Source organism: Hordeum vulgare, chromosome 5H (assembly GCF_904849725.1).
Source record: "Hordeum vulgare subsp. vulgare chromosome 5H, MorexV3_pseudomolecules_assembly, whole genome shotgun sequence".
NCBI classification, from domain to species: domain Eukaryota; kingdom Viridiplantae; phylum Streptophyta; class Magnoliopsida; order Poales; family Poaceae; genus Hordeum; species Hordeum vulgare.
Genome location: NC_058522.1, coordinates 95970645 through 95993129, shown reverse-complemented (window position 1 = coordinate 95993129; position 22485 = coordinate 95970645). Strand labels below are relative to the sequence as shown.

The following is a 22485-nucleotide window of genomic DNA, read 5'->3' as shown; positions in this document are numbered from 1 at the left end:
GACTTTTATGAATTGGTGACACCGAGATTCAATTTTGCGGACTGGTAACCCTAAATTTTTCTTTGCTCGCTAAACTATGGGAATTATCTTCTCGATATAACTAGTAGTAATTGGGAAGATTTGTGAGTACCTATTTGCGCAAGAACCAAATTAAAAAGAGCACAAAAAGGGTCGGATCCGTACCCTAACTCGGTGAGGATCTGCTACAACGGCGATGACGGTGAAGATTCGGTCGGCGGCGAGGACTCCGATGGCGAGGGAGCACTGGAGGATCAAGAAGAAGTACAGGGGACTAGGGCACGTCAGCGAGGAGGTGCAGCACACAACGTTTGAAGAATAGTTTAACATCGGGTTCTGCTGGATATATATATCTCCTGGCTGTCGGTGACACCAGGATTAAATTTTCGGTGGCACCGAGTTCCTTAGCTGTTAGCTGACAAAGAAACTCGGTGAAGCCGAAAAGAATGATTCGGTGGTACCGAGATGAGGAAACCTGATCAACCCTAGGCTTTAGTAGGACCGAGATTTTGAGATTGGTCACACCGAGATGCATATTGGGAGGTTTTGGAATTCAACCCTTGTCAAGACGGATCTCCGAGTGCTCCTCACACAGAGTGTCCCTAAAGTGCTTGCTCAAAGCTTGTGATGAAGCATGAATAGAATTTGAGACGATAAAGCATAGATAGCTAGAGAAAGGTACTTAGGCATTCTTGTATATCGAATTGTCCAAAAGAAATAGAAAGCCAAATAACAACAATTGGATATCCTCAAATGAGCAAAATATGTATACCAACATGCTCACACAATAAAATGTCAAATAAAACATGTTGAACATGTTGAGACATTCTAGCATCTATCAAGCACTTTGGCGACAACGAAGTCATCTATATATGAGTATATTGACTTAGTATCCAAGTAATAATACTTGATCATAGGCCATACTCATTGATTAAGCACAAGTGGGGTTACCACTTTTACATAATGCATTAATGTGTTCACATCATTTAGGAGACACTTGTAGTAAAGTCTTAGAGTAAAGCTCCCCCTAGATGTGACATCCCCCTAAGAGTGATAAACTAACCTTGGGTTTTGTCGTAGAATACTTCAAGTAGGTGCAGTAGTGGTGGATGCTCATTGTTGATGAAGATCATGTTGAGTTGGGAGAAATCATTGTTTTTTCTTACTCTCCTCACCTACATGGGTTAGTCCCAGAGCAAAAGGAACAAATGCAAGGATATATATGGACATAGAGTGAAATACATGGGAGGTGATGTCCAAAGATGCATTAATTGCATTGTCCCTTCCTCACCTTCTAGGGAATGTGAGACTCCTTGAACTAACGCATATGGTTGGAGTTGATTGCATATAGTTCTTGCCAAAATGAATAAGAGTGAATTTCATTGGCAGAGTCACCCCACAAGAACTTCCTAGTTCTTCCTCTTGGGGACCCACATCACCTCGATGGAGATCCTTGGAGTTGTGGTAGCACTAGATGAGGTAGTGATAACCCGCAAGTGTAGGGGATCACAACAGTCTTCACGGGTAAGTTAACCCAATTTATTGATTCGACACAAGGGGAGCCAAATAATATTTATAAGCTTTAACAGTTGAGTTGTCAATTCAACCACACCTGAAAGATACTTGCTTGGCAACAACATATTAGTAGCAACGGTGATATGGAAGTGATGGTGGCAACGAAAATAATAGTGGCAAAGCAACGAATGTAAAACGGCGAAAGTAAAGTAACTTGCTACTAGCAGGATTAAAACACTTTAGGCTAAGGAGATGGATGGTTGGTCATGGATGAGAGATATCATGTATTTAACTTGGGGGCAAGGCACATAGAAAACTAGGCATATATCAAACATTAGGCATGTATCCCGAGGTAGTCGTGCGTGCTTGCAATAAGAACTTGCACAAGATCTTTTGTCCTACCATCCCGCTATCAACGGGGCCAAAAGGAACTTATGGAGATTAAGGTTCTCCTGTCAAATAGCACCAGAACAAAGCATTAACAATCAATGGATACATGGAATCCTCAAACTATAGCCTATCCCCTTTGGTGTCCCAAGCTGTCACCATTGGGATCGCCGGTTCCGAACTATAATAGGTGCATACTACTCATAGATAGGATCTAGAGCACAAATATATTCATGAAAACATAATGAATTCAGAGCTGAAATCATGGCACTCGGGCCCAAAGTGACAAGCATTAAGACTAACAAGTAGTAGCAAAGATGATAAACACCGTAGTAGATGATGGGCAACATGCCCCCAACAATCCGACGAACTATTACATGATATAACTCATCAAATCTCTCCCATCCCCTTCTCCTACAACATGGAATTGCTCACACATGATGGGAGAAGCCAAGGAAGGATGATGTGGTGGTGATGGTGTTGACGATGGCGACGGTTTCCCCTCTCCGGAGGCCAAAAGAGCCTCCAGATTAGCTCTCTCGAAGAAGAACCGAGGGTGGCGGCGACTCCACGTCGAGAACTTGCAAAACGACTTCTGTTCTAGAATTTCCTCATCACGGGTAAAAATAGGAGCCAAAGTAGGGCACCAGAGGGGGTGGGCCCCGCCGAGGCGACCTCCCGGCGCGGCCAGGGGGCCGGCCGCGCCAGCAGGTCGCCTGGGGGGCCTGTGGCTCCCCTCTGGCCCATTTTCTGGCCCATGGTCCCTCCTGGTGCGTGGATTTTCTCTATTTTTATGGGATTTTTCCGAGGCATCTAAATATTCATTTTCCTGAACACAAGAAAACCATACACGCAGCTCTGCTAAAAACAGCGTCAGTCCAGGTTAGTTTCATTCAAATCATGCAAGAATGAGGCCAAAACAATAGCAAAAGTGTTTGGAAAAGTCGATACGGTTGAGACGTATCAACTCCCCCAAGCGTAGCATATTGCTTGTCCTCTAGCAATTCAGTTTAACGAACTAAACGCGACAAACAAAACTTTGACAAACTCTTTTGCTTCATCAGATGTATATAAGCATGCACTATGAACAAGTCCAACAAGTATTGAAGTAATGCTACAAGGACAATGCACGGAGCAATCCTTCGATCATGTGAAGAGTTTAAAACAACTAAGAATGAGTAATATGTAACTGAAATTCATAACGAGATCACAATGCACATCACTTGGATATACTAGAGTGGTATATCATTAGCCCCCATGAGTGAACCAAAACATAAATGAAGAAGCTCCTTTGGAGTATTAAAGGAGAATAGAAATAAATATTTCAGAATAAGCAATATCACGATCATGGAGAAGACAATGTGGTGCTTTGGGACAACACACATTACACTCAGAATGACAATTATGCTCTCTATAGTTGGTGCTTTTTATAAGAAGAGGACGACTCAACAGAAAAGTAAAACAGATAGGCCCTTCACAGTGGGAAGCATTGATTTGCAGAGGTTCCATAGCCTGAGCTTTAAAACAGAGATAGATCAACATTTTGAATGGCATGCTTCCATTATCAACATAATAACTAAACGATCTCAATATCTTCCATGCTAAATACATTATAGGCGGTTCCCAAACAGAAAAGTAAAGTTTCAACTCCCCCTCCACCAATCGATCACACTCCACAGCGGGCCGAATCCACGGGTACTGTCCATTCAAACAACAATCCTGGGGGAGCTTTGTTTCATTTAATTTGATTTGACTCTAAGCATGGAACTGGGCATCCCGGTTACCAGCCACTTTCTCGTGAATGATTGTGAATCAACACATATCTTGAGAATAACCTACTTAGCATGGAAGATACTGATATCCCCTAGTCACTACATGAGCGATTCGGGCATACAAAACAAAATATTCACTTGAAAATTTAGAATACGACACATGCAAATTTACTTAGAACGACACATAAATACCGCATACAGGTAGATATGGTGGACTCATATGGCGCAGCTGGCTTTAAGGATTTTGGATGCACAAGCAGTCAGTCCGCTTGGTACAGACGAAGGCTAGCAAAAGATGGGGAAGCGACCAACTAGAGAGCAATAACGGTCATAATCATGCAGAGCGACAAAGCAACATTTAATCGGGCATGAAAGCGATATAACTATTCTGAAATAAAGGATCGTCAAGGCTTGATAGACTTTTAGCCATAAACATGTGTAAGCATGTGCCAAGTCAATCCAAAAACTCTTTGAAGGGAAATACCACTCTAATATGCCAAACCATGAACAATGTAATGCATGCAAATCATTTCAATAACACATTATGCACTCCAGCTATTTGAGACTAGTCACAAAGAAAGGATGAACTATTGGGAAAGCATTGTAGTCATAGCACTATGTCGCTACAAGCTGGTCTCTAGATCATAAGTACACACATATGTACAAAAGTAGAAACAAATAGAGTCCATACCGGCTTTCCTTGTTGCATTCCTTCCGTCGATCTTCGTCATTATTGCATCGTCACTTGCACGATCGAACGTAGAAAAATATAATCAAGCACAATTGCAACCATGGACGTGAGATGAACTCTGCAAACAAAGCAAACTAAAGAAATAAAAGAAATATTTTTGGGTTTTCCAAAGGTTAAACGAAAGCAAAAGAAAAGAGAAATCTTTTTGTTGTTTTTGCAAAGAGAGAACAAAGAAAATAGGACAAAACACTGAAAAGACTTTAAAAGGAAACTACGAATGATACAATAGAAGGGGAGAAGGATATGTACTCCCCCAAGCTTAGGCTTTTGGCCTAAGTTGAGCTCGGCTACTGCGGGCTCCAGGAGCTTCCTCCGGCTCCGGAGTGGTACTGGTGTCTCCAAGAATCATATGATGCCTCGGGCGCATACATTGATGCCCGGCGGGCCTCCCAAGGAGAAGGCTCTTCTTCCTCGGAAACAACCACGTCCATGGGGTTGTGGAACTGCTGCTGGATCATGAACTCGTCCAGCTCAGTCGAGGTGAAAGACCATCCGTTCCTGCTAGTGTAATCAAACAAAATTGGTGCAGGTAGACGGATCTCGCGAGTAGTAAGCTCGCCAAATCTCATAATATAAACAAGGTTACCAAACTCGAACGTCCTAGTAACAAACTCATGCCGCTTCGTAGAGGTAAGATCAAAGCTTATGAATGAAAAAGGCGTATCATCTTGCTACCTCTTAAGCTTGCGTTGGTTTTTCCCTTGAAGAGGAAAGGGTGATGCTGCACAGTAGCAGTAAGTATTTCCCTCAGTTTGAGAACCAAGGTATCAATCCGGTAGGAGTATCAAGGCAAGTCACCAATGTACCTGCGCAAAAACAAACAACCTTGCACCCAACGCTATAAAGGGGTTGTCAATCCCTTCACGATTAATTGCAAGGTGAGAACTGAAGGTGGAAAGTGCAACAAAGTAAAAGTGTAGAGCTGAAAATATGATGTGAAGTAGACCCGGGGGCCATAGTGTTCACTAGAGGCTTCTCTCAAGATAGCAAGTATTACGGTGGGTGAACGAATTATTGTCGAGCAATTGATAGAACCGCGCAAAGTCATCATGATATCTAAGGCAATGATCATACATATAGGCATCACGTCCGAGACAAGTAGACCGATAGTGTCTGCATCTACTACTATTACTCCACACATCGACCGCTATCCAGCATGCATCTAGTGTATTGAGTTCATAACAAACAGAGTAACGCCTTAAGCAAGAGGACATGATGTACAGGGATAAATTCATGCAATAGATATAAACCCCATCTTTTTACGCTTGATGGCAACAACACGATGCGTGCCTCGCATCCCCTTCTGTCACTGGGTGAGGACATCGCACGGTATGAACCCAAAACCAAGCACTTCTCCCATTGCAAGAATTATAGATCAAGTTGGCCAAATGAAACCCACAACTCGAAGAGAATTAAAGGATACAAAATCATGCATATAAGATATAAGAGGAAACTCAAATAATATTCATAGATAATCTGATCATAAATCCACAATTCATCGGATCTCGACAAACACACCGCAAAAGAAGATTACATCGGACAGATCTCCATGAAGATCATGGAGAACTTTGTATTGAAGATCCAAGAGAGAGAAGAAGCCATCTAGCTACTAGCTATGGACCCGAAGGTTTGTGGTGAACAACTCACGCATCATTGGAGAGGCAATGGTGTTGACGAAGAAGCGCTCTGTGTCTGAATCCCCCTCTGGCAGGGCACCAGAATGGTCCCCAAATGGGATCTTGCGGAGACAGAAGCTTGCGGCGGCGGAAAATTATTTTCGTGGTTCTGTGTGGCAGTTTTGGATTTTTGGGAATTTATAGGCGGAAGAAGTAGGGCAAAGGAGCCACGGGGGGCCCACAATCCTGGTAGGCGCGACCCTCTCCCATGCCGCGGCTAGGGGGCTTGTGGCCTCCCCCGGGGTCCTTTGCCTTGGTTCTCAAGTTCCCTGCGTATCTTCTGTTATGGAAAAAATCATTCTGAAGATTTTATTCCGTTTGGACTCCGTTTAATACTCTTCTCTAAGAAGGGTCAAAAACATGGAAAAAACAGGAAGTGGCACTTGGCACTGAGTTAATAGGTTAGTCCCAAAAAATATATAAATAAGCATAATCATGCATACAAAACATCCAAAGTCGACAAGATAATAGCATGGAACCATAAAAAATTATAGATACGTTGGAGACGTATCAAGCATCCCCAACTTAACTCCTGCTCGTCCTCGAGTAGGGAAGTGAAATAGACTGAATTTTTGTTGTGGAATGCAACCTAATATATTTATCCCTTGTAACTTCTTTCTTGTGACATGAATGTTCAGATCCGTAAGATTCAAAACAATAGTTTACTATTGACATGAAAACAATAATACTTCAAGCAAACTAGCAAGGTGATCATGAACTTCTGAAATAACAAGGCCAAAGAAAGTTATCCCTACAAAATCATATAGTCTGGCTATGCTCCATCATCCCCACAAAACGAATTTAAATCATGCACAACCCCGGTATTGGCCAAGTAATTGTTTTCGCACTCTTACTTTCTCAAACTTTTTCAACTCTCACGCAATACATGAGCGTGAGCCATGGATATAGCACTATAGGTGGAATAGAGTGTGGTGGAGGTTGTGAGGCAAAAAGGAGGAGATGGTCACATCAACTCAGCGTATCAACGGGCTATGGAGATGCCCATCAATAGATATCAATGTGAATGAGTAGGGATTACCATGCTACGGATGCACTTAGAGCTATAAGTGTGTGAAAGCTCAAAAGGAGAACTAGTGGGTGTGCACCCAACTTGCTTGCTCATGAAGACCTAGGGCAATTTTGAGGAAGCCCATCATTGGAATATACAAGCCAAGTTATATAACGAAAATTCCCACTAGTATATGGAAGTGTCAAAACAAGAGACTCTCAATCATGAAGAACATGGTGCTATTGTGAAGCACAAGTGTGGAAAAAGATAGTAGCATTGTCCCTTCTCTCTTTTTCTCTCTCTTTTTTTTGTTTGGGCACTTTGGCCTCTTTTCATCATTTTTTTGGTGGGCATCTTTGGCCTCTTTTTTTTTCCTCACATGGGACAATGCTCTAATAATGATGATGATCACACTTTTATTTACTCACAACTCAACGCTTAGAGCAATGATGACTCTATAGGAAATGCCTCCGGCAGTGTACTGTGATGTGCAACGATCTAGCTTAGCGTATGACATTGAAACATCTCACTAGCTATCTTACGATCCTGCAATGGCAATATGGAAGTGACGACACATGTCATGAGACGGAACGGTGGGAGTTGCATGGAAATATATCTCGGAGTGGCTATGAAAATGCCATAATAGGTAGGTATGGTGGCTGTTTTGAGGAAGGTATATGGTGGGTTTGTGCACCGGCGGAAGTTGCGCGGCACTAGACAGGCTAGCAACGGTGGAAGGTGAAAGTGCATCTATACCATGGACTCACATTAGTCATGAAGAACTCATATACTTATTGCGACAGTTTTATTAGTAATCGAAACAAAGTGCTAAAGGCATACTCCTAGGGGAAGGGTTGTTAGGTGTTAACCGTCACGCGGTCTCGACCGCCACACAAAGGATGACAATCAATAAATCAATTATGCTCCGACTTCCTAACAGAGTGGTTCACCATACGTGCATGCTACGGGAATCACTAGCTTCAACGCAAGTATTTCTAGATTCACGACACCCTACTAACATAACTCTAATATTACCAAATCCATGTCTCAAAACTAATTGAGAGGAATCAAACTTCTCTTTACTAATCTATGCACATGAATATGGAAGTTTTTATTATATCCTCTTTGGATGCCTATCATCTTTAGGGCAACTTTCATAGCACAAGCCATCATCCCCACACAACGAATTTAAATCATGCACAACCCCGGTATTGGCCAAGTAATTGTTTTCGCACTCTTACTTTCTCAAACTTTTTCAACTCTCACGCAATACATGAGCGTGAGCCATGGATATAGCACTATAGGTGGAATAGAGTGTGGTGGAGGTTGTGAGGCAAAAAGGAGGAGATGGTCACATCGACTCAGCGTATCAACGGGCTATGGAGATGCCCATCAATAGATATCAATGTGAATGAGTAGGGATTACCATGCTACGGATGCACTTAGAGCTATAAGTGTGTGAAAGCTCAAAAGGAGAACTAGTGGGTGTGCACCCAACTTGCTTGCTCACGAAGACCTAGGGCAATTTTGAGGAAGCCCATCATTGGAATATACAAGCCAAGTTATATAACGAAAATTCCCACTAGTATATGGAAGTGTCAAAACAAGAGACTCTCAATCATGAAGAACATGGTGCTATTGTGAAGCACAAGTGTGGAAAAAGATAGTAGCATTGTCCCTTCTCTCTTTTTCTCTCTCTTTTTTTTGTTTGGGCACTTTGGCCTCTTTTCATCATTTTTTTGGTGGGCATCTTTGGCCTCTTTTTTTTTCCTCACATGGGACAATGCTCTAATAATGATGATCATCACACTTTTATTTACTCACAACTCAACACTTAGAGCAATGATGACTCTATAGGAAATGCCTCCGGCAGTGTACTGTGATGTGCAACGATCTAGCTTAGCGTATGACATTGAAACATCTCGCTAGCTATCTTACGATCCTGCAATGGCAATATGAAAGTGACGACACATGTCATGAGATGGAATGGTGGGAGTTGCATGGTAATATATCTCGGAGTGGCTATGAAAATGCCATAATAGGTAGGTATGGTGGCTGTTTTGAGGAAGGTATATGGTGGGTTTGTGCACCGGCGGAAGTTGCGCGGCACTAGAGAGGCTAGCAACGGTGGAAGGTGAAAGTGCATCTATACCATGGACTCACATTAGTCATGAAGAACTCATATACTTATTGCGAAAGTTTTATTAGTAATCGAAACAAAGTGATAAAGGCATACTCCTAGGGGAAGGGTTGTTCGGTGTTAACCGTCACGCGGACCCGACCGCCACACAAAGGATGACAATCAATAAATCAATTATGCTCCGACTTCCTAACATAGCGGTTCACCATACGTGCATGCTACGGGAATCACTAACTTCAACGCAAGTATTTCTAGATTCACGACACCCTACTAACATAACTCTAATATTACCAAATCCATGTCTCAAAACTAATTGAGAGGAATCAAACTTCTCTTTACTAATCTATGCACATGAATATGGAAGTTTTTATTATATCCTCTTTGGATGCCTATCATCTTTAGGGCAACTTTCATAGCACAAGCCATCATCCCCACACAACGAATTTAAATCATGCACAACCCCGGTATTGGCCAAGTAATTGTTTTCGCACTCTTACTTTCTCAAACTTTTTCAACTCTCACGCAATACATGAGCGTGAGCCATGGATATAGCACTATAGGTGGAATAGAGTGTGGTGGACGTTGTGAGGCAAAAAGGAGGAGATGGTCACATCGACTCAACGTATCAACGGGCTATGGAGATGCCCATAAATAGATATCAATGTGAATGAGTAGGGATTACCATGCTACGGATGAACTTAGAGCTATAAGTGTGTGAAAGGTCAAAAGGAGAACTAGTGGGTGTGCACACAACTTGCTTGCTCACGAAGACCTAGGGCAATTTTGAGGAAGCCCATCATTGGAATATACAAGCCAAGTTATATAACGAAAATTCCCACTAGTATATGGAAGTGTCAAAACAAGAGACTCTGAATCATGAAGAACATGGTGCTATTGTGAAGCACAAGTGTGGAAAAAGATAGTAGCATTGTCCCTTCTCTCTTTTTCTCTCTCTTTTTTTTGTTTGGGCACTTTGGCCTCTTTTCATCATTTTTTTGGTGGGCATCTTTGCCCTCTTTTTTTTTCCTCACATGGGACAATGCTCTAATAATGATGATCATCACACTTTTATTTACTCACAACTCAATGCTTAGAGCAATGATGACTCTATAGGAAATGCCTCCGGCAGTGTACTGTGATGTGCAACGATCTAGCTTAGCGTATGACATTGAAACATCTCGCTAGCTATCTTACGATCCTGCAATGGCAATATGAAAGTGACGACACATGTCATGAGACGGAACGGTGGGAGTTGCATGGTAATATATCTCGGAGTGGCTATGAAAATGCCATAATAGGTAGGTATGGTGGCTGTTTTGAGGAAGGTATATGGTGGGTTTGTGCACCGGCGGAAGTTGCCCGGCACTAGAGAGGCTAGCAACGGTGGAAGGTGAAAGTGCATCTATACCATGGACTCACATTAGTCATGAAGAACTCACATACTTATTGCGAAAGTTCTATTAGTAATCGAAACAAAGTGATAAAGGCATACTCCTAGGGGAAGGGTTGTTAGGTGTTAACCGTCACGCGGACCCGACCGCCACACAAAGGATGACAATCAATAAATCAATTATGCTCCGACTTCCTAACATAGCGGTTCTCCATACGTGCATGCTACGGGAATCACTAACTTCAACGCAAGTATTTCTAGATTCACGACACCCTACTAACATAACTCTAATATTACTAAATCCATGTCTCAAAACTAATTGAGAGGAATCAAACTTCTCTTTAATAATCTATGCACATGAATATGGAAGTTTTTATTATATCCTCTTTGGATGCCTATCATCTTTAGGGAAACTTTCATAGCACAAGCCATCATCCCCACACAACAAATTTAAATCATGCACAACCCCGGTATTGGCCAAGTAATTGTTTTCGTACTCTTACTTTCTCAAACTTTTTCAACTCTCACGCAATACATGAGCGTGAGCCATGGATATAGCACTATAGGTGGAATAGAGTGTGGTGGAGGTTGTGAGGCAAAAAGGAGGAGATGGTCACATCGACTCAGCGTATCAACGGGCTATGGAGATGCCCATCAATAGATATCAATGTGAGTGAGTAGGGATTACCATGCTACGGATGCACTTAGAGCTATAAGTGTGTGAAAGCTCAAAAGGAGAACTAGTGGGTGTGCACCCAACTTGCTTGCTCACGAAGACCTAGGGCAATTTTGAGGAAGCCCATCATTGGAATATACAAGCCAAGTTATATAACGAAAATTCCCACTAGTATATGGAAGTGTCAAAACAAGAGACTCTGAATCATGAAGAACATGGTGCTATTGTGAAGCACAAGTGTGGAAAAAATTAGTAGCATTGTCCCTTCTCTCTTTTTCTCTCTCTTTTTTTTGTTTGGGCACTTTGGCCTCTTTTCATCATTTTTTTGGTGGGCATCTTTGGCCTCTTTTTTTTTCCTCACATGGGACAATGCTCTAATAATGATGATCATCACACTTTTCTTTACTCACAACTCAACGCTTAGAGTAATGATGACTCTATAGGAAATGCCTCCGGCAGTGTACTTTGATGTGCAACGATCTAGCTTAGCGTATGACATTGAAACATCTCGCTAGCTATCTTATGATCCTGCAATGGCAATATGAAAGTGACGACACATGTCATGAGACAGAACGGTGGGAGTTGCATGGTAATATATCTCGGAGTGGCTATGAAAATGCCATAATAGGTAGGTATGGTGGCTGTTTTGAGGAAGGTATATGGTGGGTTTGTGCACCGGAGGAAGTTGCGCGGCACTAGAGAGGCTAGCAACGGTGGAAGGTGAAAGTGCATCTATACCATGGACTCACATTAGTCATGAAGAACTCATATACTTATTGCGAAAGTTTTATTAGTAATCGAAACAAAGTGCTAAAGGCGTACTCCTAGGGGAAGGGTTGTTAGGTGTTAACCGTCACGCGGACCCGACCGCCACACAAAGGATGACAATCAATAAATCAATTATGCTCCGACTTCCTAACATAGCGGTTCACCATACGTGCATGCTACGGGAATCACTAACTTCAACGCAAGTATTTCTAGATTCACGACACCCTACTAACATAACTCTAATATTACCAAATCCATGTCTCAAAACTAATTGAGAGGAATCAAACTTATCTTTACTAATCTATGCACATGAATATGGAAGTTTTTATTATATCCTCTTTGGATGCCTATCATCTTTAGGGAAACTTTCATAGCACAAGCCATCATCCCCACACAACGAATTTAAATCATGCACAACCCCGGTATTGGCCAAGTAATTGTTTTCACACTCTTACTTTCTCAAACTTTTTCAACTCTCACGCAATACATGAGCGTGAGCCATGGATATAGCACTATAGGTGGAATAGAGTGTGGTGGAGGTTGTGAGGCAAAAAGGAGGAGATGGTCACATCTACTCAGCGTATCAACGGGCTATGGAGATGCCCATCAATAGATATCAATGTGAATGAGTAGGGATTACCATGCTACGGATGCACTTAGAGCTATAAGTGTGTGAAAGCTCAAAAGGAGAACTAGTGGGTGTGCACCCAACTTGCTTGCTCACGAAGACCTAGGGCAATTTTGTGGAAGCCCATCATTGGAATATACAAGCCAAGTTATATAACGAAAATTCCCACTAGTATATGGAAGTGTCAAAACAAGAGACTCTGAATCATGAAGAACATGGTGCTATTGTGAAGCACAAGTGTGGAAAAAGATAGTAGCATTGTCCCTTCTCTCTTTTTCTCTCTCTTTTTTTTTGTTTGGGCACTTTGGCCTCTTTTCATCATTTTTTTGGTGGGCATCTTTGGCCTCTTTTTTTTCCTCACTTGGGACAATGCTCTAATAATGATGATCATCACACTTTTATTTACTCACAACTCAACGCTTAGAGCAATGATGACTCTATAGGAAATGCCTCCGGCAGTGTACTGTGATGTGCAACGATCTAGCTTAGCGTATGACATTGAAACATCTCGCTAGCTATCTTACGATCCTGCAATGTCAATATGAAAGTGACGACACATGTCATGAGACGGAACGGTGGGAGTTGCATGGTAATATATCTCGGAGTGGCTATGAAAATGCCATAATAGGTAGGTATGGTGGCTGTTTTGAGGAAGGTATATGGTGGGTTTGTGCACCGGCGGAAGTTGCGCGGCACTAGAGAGGCTAGCAACGGTGGAAGGTGAAAGTGCATCTATACCATGGACTCACATTAGTCATGAAGAACTCATATACTTATTGCGAAAGTTTTATTAGTAACCGAAACAAAGTGCTAAAGGCATACTCCTAGGGGAAGGGTTGTTAGGTGTTAACCGTCACGCGGACCCGACCGCCACACAAAGGATGACAATCAATAAATCAATTATGCTCCGACTTCCTAACATAGCGGTTCACCATACGTGCATGGTACGGGAATCACTAACTTCAACGCAAGTATTTCTAGATTCACGACACCCTACTAACATAACTCTAATATTACCAAATCCATGTCTCAAAACTAATTGAGAGGAATCAAACTTCTCTTTACTAATCTATGCACATGAATATGGAAGTTTTTATTATATCCTCTTTGGATGCCTATCATCTTTAGGGCAACTTTCATAGCACAAGCCATCATCCCCACACAACGAATTTAAATCATGCACAACCCCGGTATTGGCCAAGTAATTGTTTTCGCACTCTTACTTTCTCAAACTTTTTCAACTCTCACGCAATACATGAGCGTGAGCCATGGATATAGCACTATAGGTGGAATAGAGTGTGGTGGAGGTTGTGAGGCAAAAAGGAGGAGATGGTCACATCGACTCAGCGTATCAACGGGCTATGGAGATGCCCATCAATAGATATCAATGTGAATGAGTAGGGATTACCATGCTACGGATGCACTTAGAGCTATAAGTGTGTGAAAGCTCAAAAGGAGAACTAGTGGGTGTGCACCCAACTTGCTTGCTCACGAAGACCTAGGGCAATTTTGAGGAAGCCCATCATTGGAATATACAAGCCAAGTTATATAACGAAAATTCCCACTAGTATATGGAAGTGTCAAAACAAGAGACTCTGAATCATGAAGAACATGGTGCTATTGTGAAGCACAAGTGTGGAAAAAGATAGTAGCATTGTCCCTTCTCTCTTTTTCTCTCTCTTTTTTTGTTTGGGCACTTTGGCCTCTTTTCATCATTTTTTTGGTGGGCATCTTTGGCCTCTTTTTTTTTCCTCACATGGGACAATGCTCTAATAATGATGATCATCACACTTTTATTTACTCACAACTCAACGCTTAGAGCAATGATGACTCTATAGGAAATGCCTCCGACAGTGTACTGTGATGTGCAACGATCTAGCTTAGCGTATGACATTGAAACATCTCGCTAGCTATCTTACGATCCTGCAATGGCAATATGAAAGTGACGACACGTGTCATGAGACGGAACGGTGGGAGTTGCATGGTAATATATCTCGGAGTGGCTATGAAAATGCCATAATAGGTAGGTATGGTGGCTGTTTTGAGGAAGGTATATGGTGGGTTTGTGCACCGGCGGAAGTTGCGCGGCACTAGACAGGCTAGCAACGGTGGAAGGTGAAAGTGCATCTATACCATGGACTCACATTAGTCATGAAGAACTCATATACTTATTGCGAAAGTTTTATTAGTAATCGAAACAAAGTGATAAAGGCATACTCCTAGGGGAAGGGTTGTTAGGTGTTAACCGTCACGCGGACCCGACCGCCACACAAAGGATGACAATCAATAAATCAATTATGCTCCAACTTCCTAACATAGCGGTTCACCATACGTGCATGCTACGGGAATCACTAACTTCAACACAAGTATTTCTAGATTCACGACACCCTACTAACATAACTCTAATATTACCAAATCCATGTCTCAAAACTAATTGAGAGGAATCAAACTTCTCTTTACTAATCTATGCACATGAATATGGAAGTTTTTATTATATCCTCTTTGGATGCCTATCATCTTTAGGGCAACTTTCATAGCACAAGCCATCATCCCCACACAACGAATTTAAATCATGCACAACCCCGGTATTGGCCAAGTAATTGTTTTCGCACTCTTACTTTCTCAAACTTTTTCAACTCTCACGCAATACATGAGCGTGAGCCATGGATATAGCACTATAGGTGGAATAGAGTGTGGTGGAGGTTGTGAGGCAAAAAGGAGGAGATGGTCACATCGACTCAGCGTATCAACGGGCTATGGAGATGCCCATCAATAGATATCAATGTGAATGAGTAGGGATTACCATGCTACAGATGCATTTAGAGCTATAAGTGTGTGAAAGCTCAAAAGGAGAACTAGTGGGTGTGCACCCAACTTGCTTGCTCACGAAGACCTAGGGCAATTTTGAGGAAGCCCATCATTGGAATATACAAGCCAAGTTATATAACGAAAATTCCTACTAGTATATGGAAGTGTCAAAACAAGAGACTCTGAATCATGAAGAACATGGTGCTATTGTGAACCACAAGTGTGGAAAAAGATAGTAGCATTGTCCCTTCTCTCTTTTTCTCTCTCGTTTTTTTGTTTGGGCACTTTGGCCTCTTTTCATCATTTTTTTGGTGGGCATCTTTGGCCTCTTTTTTTTTTTCCTCACATGGGACAATGCTCTAATAATGATGATCATCACACTTTTATTTACTCACAACTCAACGCTTAGAGCAATGATGACTCTATAGGAAATGCCTCCGGCAGTGTACTGTGATGTGCAACGATCTAGCTTAGCGTATGACATTGAAACATCTCGCTAGCTATCTTACGATCCTGCAATGGCAATATGAAAGTGACGACACGTGTCATGAGACGGAACGGTGGGAGTTGCATGGTAATATATCTCGGAGTGGCTATGAAAATGCCATAATAGGTAGGTATGGTGGCTGTTTTGAGGAAGGTATATGGTGGGTTTGTGCACCGGCGGAAGTTGCGCGGCACTAGAGAGGCTAGCAACGGTGGAAGGTGAAAGTGCATCTATACCATGGACTCACATTAGTCATGAAGAACTCATATACTTATTGCGAAAGTTTTATTAGTAATCGAAACAAAGTGCTAAAGGCATACTCCTAGGGGAAGGGTTGTCAGGTGTTAACCGTCACGCGGACCCGACCGCCACACAAAGGATGACAATCAATAAATCAATTATGCTCCGACTTCCTAACATAGCGGTTCACCATACGTGCATGCTACGGGAATCACTAACTTCAACGCAAGTATTTCTAGATTCACGACACCCTACTAACATAACTCTAATATTACCAAATCCATGTCTCAAAACTAATTGAGAGGAATCAAACTTCTCTTTACTAATCTATGCACATGAATATGGAAGTTTTTATTATATCCTCTTTGGATGCCTATCATCTTTAGGGCAACTTTCATAGCACAAGCCAACATCCCCAAACAACGAATTTAAATCATGCACAACCCCGGTATTGGCCAAGTAATTGTTTTCGCACTCTTACTTTCTCAAACTTTTTCAACTCTCACGCAATACATGAGCGTGAGCCATGGATATAGCACTATAGGTAGAATAGAGTGTGTCGGAGGTTGTGAGGCAAAAAGGCGGAGATGGTCACATCGACTCAGCGTATCAACGGGCTATGGAGATGCCCATCAATAGATATCAATGTGAATGAGTAGGGATTACCATGCTACGGATGCACTTAGAGCTATAAGTGTGTGTAAGCTCAAAAGGAGAACTAGTGGCTGTGCACCCAACTTGCTTGCTCACGAAGACCTAGGATAATTTTGAGGAAGCCCATCACTGGAATATACAAGCCAAGTTATATAACGAAAATTACCACTAGTATATGGAAGTGCAAAACAAGAGACTTTCAATCATGAAGAACATGGTGCTATTGTGAAGCACAAGTGTGGAAAAAGATAGTAGCATTGTCCCTTCTCTCTTTTTATCTCTCTTTTTTTTGTTTGGGCACTTTGGACTCTTTTCATCATTTTTTGGTGGGCATCTTTGGCCTCTTTTTTTCCCCTCACATGGGACAATGCTCTAATAATAATGATCATCACACTTTTATTTACTCACAACTCGACGCTTAGAGAAATGATGACTCTATAGGAAATGCCTCCGGCAGTGTACTGGGATGTGCAACGATCTAGCTTAGCGTATGACATTGAAACATCTCGCTAGCTATCTTACGATCCTGCAATGGCAATATGAAAGTGACGACACATGTCATGAGACGGAACGGTGGGAGTTGCATGGCAATATATCTCGGAGTGGCTATGAAAATGCCATAATAGGTAGGTATGGTGGCTGTTTTGAGGAAGGTATATGGTGGGCTTGTGCACCGGCGGAAGTTGCGCGGCACTAGAGAGGCTAGCAACGGTGGAAGGTGAAAGTGCATCTATACCTTGGACTCACATTAGTCATGAAGAACTCATATACTTATTCCGAAAGTTTTATTAGTAACCGAAACAAAGTGCTAAAGGCATACTCCTAAGGGAAGGGTTGTTAGGTGTTAACCGTCACGCGGACCCGACCGCCACACAAAGGATGACAATCAATAAATCAATTATGCTCCGACTTCCTAACATAGCGGTTCACCATACGTGCATGCTACGGGAATCACTAACTTCAACGCAAGTATTTCTAGATTCACTACACCCTACTAACATAACTCTAATATTACCAAATCCATGTCTCAAAACTAACTCAGAGGAATCAAACTTCTCTTTAATAATCTATGCACATGAATAGGGAAGTTTTTATTATATCCTCTTTGGATGACTATCATCTTTACGGCTACTTTCATAGCACAAGCCATCATCCCCACACAACGAATTTAAATCATGCACAACCCCGGTATTGGCCAAGTAATTGTTTTCGCACTCTTACTTTCTCAAACTTTTTCAACTCTCACGCAATACATGAGCGTGAGCCATGGATATAACACTATAGGTGGAATAGAGTGTGGTGGAGGTTGTGAGGCAAAAAGGAGGAGATGGTCACATCAACTCAGCGTATCAACGGGCTATGGAGATGCCCATCAATAGATATCAATGTGAATGAGTAGGGATTACCATGCTACGGATGCAATTAGAGCTATAAGTGTCTGAAAGCTCAAAAGGAGAACTAGCGGGTGTGCACCCAACTTGCTTGCTCACGAAGACCTAGGGCAATTTTGAGGAAGCCCATCACTAGAATATACAAGCCAAGTTAAATACTGAAAATTCCCACTAGTATATGGAAGTGTCAAAACAAGAGACTCTCAATCATGAAGAACATGGTGCTATTGTGAAGCACAATTGTGGAAAAAGATAGTAGCATTGTCCCTTCTCTCTTTTTCTCTCTCTTTTTTTTGTTTGGGCACTTTGGCCTCTTTTCATCATTTTTTTGGTGGGCATCTTAGGCCTCTTTTTTTTTCCTCACATGGGACAATGCTCTAATAATGATGATGATCACACTTTTATTTGCTCACAACTCAACGCTTAGAGCAATGATGACTCTATAGGAAATGCCTCCGGCAGTGTACTGGGATGTGCAACGATCTAGCTTAGCGTATGACATTGAAACATCTCGCTAGCTATCTTACGATCCTGCAATGGCAATATGAAAGTGACGACACATGTCATGAGACGGAACGGTGGGAGTTGCATGGCAATATATCTCGGAGTGGCTATGAAAATGCCATAATAGGTAGGTATGGTGGCTGTTTTGAGGAAGGTATATGGTGGGTTTGTGCACCGGCGGAAGTTGCGCGACACTAGAGAGGCTAGCAACGGTGGAAGGTGAAAGTGCATCTATACCATGGACTCACATTAGTCATGAAGAACTCATATACTTATTGCGAAAGTTTTATTAGTAACCGAAACAAAGTGCTAAAGGCATACTCCTAAGGGAAGGGTTGTTAGGTGTTAACCGTCACGCGGACCCGACCGCCACATAAAGGATGACAATCAATAAATCAATTATGCTCCGACTTCCTAACATAGCGGTTCACCATACGTGCATGCTACGGGAATCACTAACTTCAACGCAAGTATTTCGAGATTTACTACACCCTACTAACATAACTCTAATATTACCAAATCCATGTCTCAAAACTAATTGAGAGGAATCAAACTTCTCTTTACTAATCTATGCACATGAATATGGAAGTTTTTATTATACCCTCTTTGGATGCCTATCATCTTTAGGGCTACTTTCATAGCACAAGCCATCATCCCCACGCAACGAATTTAAATCATGCACAACCCCGATATTGGCCAAGTAATTGTTTTCGCACTCTTACTTTCTCAAACTTTTTCAACTCTCACGCAATACATGAGCGTGAGCCATGGATATAGCACTATAGGTGGAATAGAGTGTGGTGGAGGTTGTGAGGCAAAAAGGAGGAGATGGTCACATCGACTCAGCGTATCAACGGGCTATGGACATGCCCATCAATAGATATCAATGTGAATGAGTAGGGATTACCATGCTACGGACGCACTCAGAGCTATAAGTGTGTGAAAGCTCAAAAGGAGAACTAGTGGGTGTGCACCCAACTTGCTTGCTCACGAAGACCTAGGGCAATTTTGAGGAAGCCCATCATTGGAATATACAAGCCAAGTTATATAACGAAAATTCCCACTAGTATATGGAAGTGTCAAAACAAGAGACTCTCAATCATGAAGAACATGGTGCTATTGTGAAGCACAAGTGTGGAAAAACATAGTAGCATTGTCCCTTCTCTCTTTTTCTCTCTCTTTTTTTTGTTTGGGCACTTTGGCCTCTTTTCATCATTTTTTTGGTGGGCATCTTTGGCCTCTTTTTTTCCTCACATGGGACAATGTTCTAGTAATGATGATCATCACACTTTTATTTACTCACAACTCAACGCTTAGAGCAATGATGACTCTATAGGAAATGCCTCCGGCATTGTACTGGGATGTGCAACGATCTAGCTTAGCGTATGACATTGAAACATCTCGCTAGCTATCTTACGATCCTGCAATGGCAATATGAAAGTGACGACACATGTCATGAGACGGAACTATGGGAGTTGCATGGCAATATATCTCGGAGTGGCTATGAAAATGCCATAATAGGTAGGTATGGTGGCTGTTTTGAGGAAGGTATATGGTGGGTTTGTGCACCGGCGAAAGTTGCGCGGCACTAGAGAGGCTAGCTACGGTGGAAGGTGAAAGTGCATCTATACCATGGACTCACATTAGTCAAGAAGAACTCATATACTTATTGCGAAAGTTTTATTAGAAATCGAAACAAAGTCCTAAAGGCATACTCCTAGGGGAAGGGTTGTTAGGTGTTAACCGTCACGCGGTCCCGACTGCCACACGGTCCCGACCGCCACACAAAGGATGACAATCAATAAATCAATTATGCTCCGACTTCCTAACATAGCGGTTCACCATACGTGCATGCTACGGGAATCACTAACTTCAACGCAAGTATTTCTAGATTCACGACACCCTACTAACATAACTCTAATATTACCAAATCCATGTCTCAAAACTAATTGAGAGGAATCAAACTTCTCTTTACTAATCTATGCACATGAATATGGAAGTTTTTATTATATCCTCTTTGGATGCCTATCATCTTTAGGGCTACTTTCATAGCACAAGCCATCATCCCCACACAACGAATTTAAATCATGCACAACCCCGGTATTGGCCAAGTAATTGTTTTCGCGCTCTTACTTTCTCAAACTTTTTCAATTCTCATGCAATACATGAGCGTGAGCCATGGATATAGCACTATAGGTGGAATAGAGTGTGGTGGAGGTTGTGAGGCAAAAAAGGAGGAGATGGTCACATTGACTCAGCGTATCAACGGGCTATGGAGATGCCCATCAATAGATATCAATGTGAATGAGTAGGGATTACCATGCTACGGATGCAATTAGAGCTATAAGTGTCTGAAAGCTCAAAAGGAGAACTAGCGGGTGTGCACCCAACTTGCTTGCTCACGAAGACCTAGGGCAATTTTGAGGAAGCCCATCACTAGAATATACAAGCCAAGTTAAATACTGAAAATTCCCACTAGTATATGGAAGTGTCAAAACAAGAGACTCTCAATCATGAAGAACATGGTGCTATTGTGAAGCACAATTGTGGAAAAAGATAGTAGCATTGTCCCTTCTCTCTTTTTCTCTCTCTTTTTTTTGTTTGGGCACTTTGGCCTCTTTTCATCATTTTTTTGGTGGGCATCTTAGGCCTCTTTTTTTTTCCTCACATGGGACAATGCTCTAATAATGATGATGATCACACTTTTATTTGCTCACAACTCAACGCTTAGAGCAATGATGACTCTATAGGAAATGCCTCCGGTAGTGTACTGGGATGTGCAACGATCTAGCTTAGCGTATGACATTGAAACATCTCGCTAGCAATCTTACGATCCTGCAATGGCAATATGAAAGTGACGACACATGTCATGAGACGGAACGGTGGGAGTTGCATGGCAATATATCTCGGAGTGGCTATGAAAATGCCATAATAGGTAGGTATGGTGGCTGTTTTGAGGAAGGTATATGGTGGGTTTGTGCACCGGCGGAAGTTGCGCGACACTAGAGAGGCTAGCAACGGTGGAAGGTGAAAGTGCATCTATACCATGGACTCACATTAGTCATGAAGAACTCATATACTTATTGCGAAAGTTTTATTAGTAATCGAAACAAAGTGCTAAAGGCATACTCCTAAGGGAAGGGTTGTTAGGTGTTAACCGTCACGCGGACCCGACCGCCACATAAAGGATGACAATCAATAAATCAATTATGCTCCGACTTCCTAACATAGCGGTTCACCATACGTGCATGCTACGGGAATCACTAACTTCAACGCAAGTATTTCGAGATTTACTACACCCTACTAACATAACTCTAATATTACCAAATCCATGTCTCAAAACTAATTGAGAGGAATCAAACTTCTCTTTACTAATCTATGCACATGAATATGGAAGTTTTTATTATACCCTCTTTGGATGCCTATCATCTTTAGGGCTACTTTCATAGCACAAGCCATCATCCCCACGCAACGAATTTAAATCATGCACAACCCCGGTATTGGCCAAGTAATTGTTTTCGCACTCTTACTTTCTCAAACTTTTTCAACTCTCACGCAATACATGAGCGTGAGCCATGGATATAGCACTATAGGTGGAATAGAGTGTGGTGGAGGTTGTGAGGCAAAAAGGAGGAGATGGTCACATCGACTCAGCGTATCAACGGGCTATG

At 42.1% G+C, this 22485-nt stretch overlaps 1 pseudogene; it reads left to right on the top strand.

Moving 5' to 3' along the window:
* The first annotated feature begins 214 nt into the window (after nucleotides 1–214).
* LOC123396364 overlaps nucleotides 215–22485 on the top strand; it is a 99587-nt pseudogene continuing 77316 nt past the window's right edge.